Raw genomic sequence first — 4,850 nt, forward strand, 5'->3', positions numbered from 1 at the left:
TGACTCAAGGTACGCGGGCTCAAACACGGCGGAGGTCGTGGAATTTTTAAGGGCGGAAAAATTCAGGGAACAAGTCCTCCGAGAGGGACGTTAAGCCGTGTGTCCCGTGTCGTAGATTTACGGCACGTAAAAGATCCTCATGTCTCTAGGAGACCTCTGAGCAAAATTAGGCAACAAGTTTCCTGCCCAAGTAGTTTCCAATGCCTCTAGTAGATTGTGGAAGCATCAAGGTGCCGAGGGCCGACCTCGTTGGCTCAACGGGGCTGATAGAACGCACCAGTACCGGTAGGGTATGGAGACTGGTAGATCAAAGGGGGACGTACAATAGATCAACAACTGGTCGCAGTGCATGGGAAACCCACCCCCTCTAATAATAATAATAATAATAATAATAATAACATTTTTTGTTACTTTTCTAATTGATTTAAGGCAGTTTTAATTTTTATCTGTAGAAAAGTATGCTGCGCCCCCCTTTCAAGCCCTTCGCCCCCCCCCACCCAACGGGGGTCGCGCCCCACAGTTTGTAAACCACTGCTCGAGGCGAAATTTTACATCGTTCTAGATTAGACCGAGGACGTTTCCTTTAAATCTTTTCTAAGCCAACTTTCGTTAGACATTCTTTCTACCTGTTGACGTTGTGTAGCAGTGTTTATCAAACTGTTAGCATCTTCGGACCTCTACAGGAGGAGATGAAGGTGATCTGTGAGCATGCGCACGACACATATCGTAATATTCCCCTTAGCCGTACAGGGCATATAATTGCGTTTTTTTTCTGCAGATAGGAGAAAAATTATACTTGAAGATGCCATAAACAACTTTTTCGTAACTACCTATATAAATGATTTTGTTGAACAACTATGCATCACAAGTCCTTTTTAAATTTAAATTAATTTGAAGAGTACTCTCTTCTGAGATATGACGTCGTGTAGTCCAATGAAAGTCAACCTACGTTTCGGAGGAGCATATGGCCTCCATCTTCAGGGTCGAAGAAGAAGCCGAGTAAGAAACCAGCTCGAAAGCTGGTGGCAAGTAGAGCTTCCACACTAGTATCTTGCGTGACTTATGCTTCGACCCTGAAGGTGGAGACGATATGCTCCTCCGAAACGTAGGTGACTTTCAACGGACTACATGGCGTTATATCTCTGAAGATGACACACTTCATAACCACGACTACATCAAATTATTTTATTTATTATATACTCGTATCATGTGATATTGTCACGTATTCGGGGTTTGTGTGACTAATAACAATGGGTTCTTGATTTATTGACACTTCTTTACAATTGCAACCCGCTTGTAACAGCCCACAATCAATGGCTGCCTAAGACTTGACCCATTCCATACTGGACTACGGGTGTCTTCTCTATCACTGTGACTAATGACGAACGGAGGATCTCTCCCGATGAATTCTGCTGAGCGTCCTCACATGTCCTCCCTTTATAACTTCAAGAGAACCGAATAGAAGTCACCACCTCCAACAGTTAGTTGTCATTTTGCTATTATTTGTGTTCTGTCAGTTGCTGCAAACGTAGCAACCTGCTACTAAGCAACAGAGGGCCCGCTGATAACTGCACAACTTCGAGAATGTGTTTACCGAAGCTTTGTCTAGCAAAGGACTACTCCGGCTTTCAGGCGTCATGTCACAGTATTATATGGACTATATAATACTATAGACCACCTCGAACCACAGATCAGTCACATGCTACGAGGCATAAGTCCAAGCATATTCATGAGAGGCAAACTTATCACCTCGCCAGAGAGGTTGTTCCATACGGACTCTTACCGCAAGTGTTCAGTTGAAAAAGAATCTGGCCGTGAGTCTCAAGGGGCTTGGCGCCAAGACGAACTGATTGGCAGTAAACCGCCAGTCGGAAAGTGACTCTGACTCTGACTCTGGTTGTGGACCTCAGTTTGAGAGACACTTATACTCGTGTATTAAGAGCGGAATCTGCAGTTGAGCCTCCAACGTTACGCAGTGTGTAATCTCAAGTTCATGGCGGTTCGTTAGGCATATAGGAACTTCCTGAAGGGACCTGCTGCCTCCATCTTCAGAATTAGCTTAGAAGAGACCCCGTCTACCCTGGAAATGAACACACATAACGTCTCATTACAAAAGAAATTACTCGAAAGCTAGTGGTAACTGTTTAGACTTGCATTCGAGAGGCCCTCGGTTCGAGTCTCGGTCGGAACTTCAAGTATCCTGAGTGAAGTTCTCCCTGCTTTTCCTCAGTCCCTTCATAAAAATGACGGGGATAGTGTCTCAAATTAGGCCACGACCGTTTCCTTCCTCATTCTTCCCACATCACTATTCATTAATCATTATTTTGCTCTGTGTAGTCTTAATTACTAGCCGATCACAATGGCCGGCCGCTGTCAAAGCATGAACTGTCTTCGCTCGCTTGAAAGCTGGGATCTTGGATTCGAATCCAACACACGGCATGGATATCTGTGTGCGTTTATTCTGTGTTTGTGTTGTCCTGTGTGTAGGTAGAGGCATTGTGACGGGCTGATCCCCCTTCCAAGGCGTTATAAAACAAACAAAACTCCGTGGCTAGAGTCCACAAGCGAAATAAATCGACCGAGCGACCGCCGTTTGTCGACGAAGTTAGTGCCAAATTTAGCGGATAGAGGGTGTCACGTGGTCAGCGCAACGAATCCTCACGGCAGTTAATTTCGGTTTTCTAGACAGGAACCGCTATTTCATTGAAATATCTCCTCAATTATCATCCTGAGTGGACCCCATTCCAGACCCACTACTTCTCAGAAAATCTGGTAGCGTCGGGAATCGAACCAGGACATCAGGATCTGTACCCAGGAACTCTGACCACTAGACCACAAAGGCGGTCTCCAAGGAGTCCTACCGATTTTGTATAGGATTAAGGAACTGGGAAAGCTGTCAAGGTTCAAGGAAAGGGCTGTAGAGCCATAGATGGATGGTCGGTCGTTCTTAATTACTGACAGCATCGTTAAATAAACCACAGACACAAGAAGAATACATTTTAGAAGACCACTTAACTACGAGTATGTGGAGCAGAGTGTAAGTTTTGCAAGCTAATCGTTGCTCAACTTGTGCCGAACGCTTCATGAAAGTAGAAGGCTCATCGCCGTTCTCACACTAGCCACAAGAATTCCGTCCACACTTTCCAACCTGTTTCTTTAAGATGCATTTTAATATCTGTTGTAAGATAGCCAGCTTAATCCCAACATGGCCTCCACTCGAAGTATGGCCTCTGGGATCTCAATCTGCCGCTGCTGTCCCCCGTTACACCGCCACCAAGTCGACTTCTATGCTAATTAATGTTATCTTAAGATATCTCCACTTGTCTTCGGAATGCATGATGGATGGGAATAGAGTTCTGGAATGAGGAGACAGAACGTTTACACTTATACTGCACAATTTGCCTACGCTCCACACTAACGTTAAATTCCCATATTCTATACTGGTTTCGATGGCCTAATATTGACCGTTGTCCTGGGCCATCATTTCTCTGTTCGCCACACCACCACCAGAATAATATGATTCTCTATTCGACTTGTCATTAACCATTCCGCGTGGAAGCTTGGCCGAATACCTCCACCGTTGCCCTGCGAGTCGTAGGAGGCGATGAAAAGGGAACCCAATGCCTGGGGGTATAACTGGGCCACTCTGTTACTGGGAGATATAAATACCGGGACCTGACCTTCCAAGTTGGGGGGGTCTCGAATCTGGTCATATATGGTCATGAGTCCCGCGGGGACCTGAGAATGACTGCGCTGACTAGGCCCATCAGCAACTGTAAACGACAGACCCATCCTCTCCTCAGAGAGAATGCTAAATAAGGACTATAACCACAAGTGTTCAGTAGGAAAATAGAATTACTGGTCGTGAGTCTCAAGGTGCTTGTCGCCAAGATGAACAGATTGGCGGTCAACCGCCTGTTATATTGAACTAATGTTACAAGCAGCCATCGTGCATTCACAACTAGCAACACTGGACACCTTTCAGTTCCCGCCCCGCTTATTTGTCGAAGTGAAAATCGTGAAGATGAGTCCCTTGGCTGAACAGTAGAGGGCTGAAGCCATGGTCTAACGTGGCTGCGGCCGTGCTTACCTCTCGGTAGACGCCGGCGACTGTTCTGGCCGAACTGCCCGTTCCATCACCTCCGGGCTTCGATCTCGGGTCGCTATTCTTCCAGCTATTCAGCGGTTCCTTTGTGCGCGGCGCGAGTCAGCACTGTCAGTGTTCCCGTTGCGGAATGCGCTAGCTAAGGGCTGTCTGCCTAAGCATTCTCAGTTCATCCAAACTCCCCTTCCTGTTGTACAGTTTAATGCCTTTTTACCTTGAAAGATTTAACCATAAAATTGAGTACATTACATTCTAAAACAACTCCCATCTTTCCTAAAGCTTCTACTCTGCCTCCTACGCCTAGGTCTTTCTAGTTGTCTTTGTCCTAGTACTGATATCGAACCTTGACGCTTCTGTTGCGTGCTATGTGTCTTATCCATCTCATCCGCCTTCATTTGATCATTCTAGCAATATTTGGCGAAAAATGCAAATTAATGAAGTTCCTCTTTAAAAAGTGGAGAATTTTCAGTCCACAACGCTTCAGTCTTTATTAACCTTACATGTTTCGATTCAAAAGAATCATCCTCAGAGGCGCACCACTACGATCAGGAAACACTGTCACATAAGATGTTTTAACCTTATGCACTTAAGCTATGAATAATGCTCACTATATAAATTTTGTTATTATCACGGTTAGTTTTGATGTTTGCCTTAAGCATTCACGATGACGCTTTTTGAAGTGTAGATTTACGTATGATGCTGTTTCTTTTAAGCATATTTGCTGGATATTCTGATTGGGATATCC

The sequence above is a fragment of the Cryptotermes secundus genome, unplaced genomic scaffold (assembly GCF_002891405.2).
Source record: "Cryptotermes secundus unplaced genomic scaffold, Csec_1.0 scaffold3797, whole genome shotgun sequence".
NCBI classification, from domain to species: Eukaryota; Metazoa; Arthropoda; class Insecta; order Blattodea; family Kalotermitidae; genus Cryptotermes; species Cryptotermes secundus.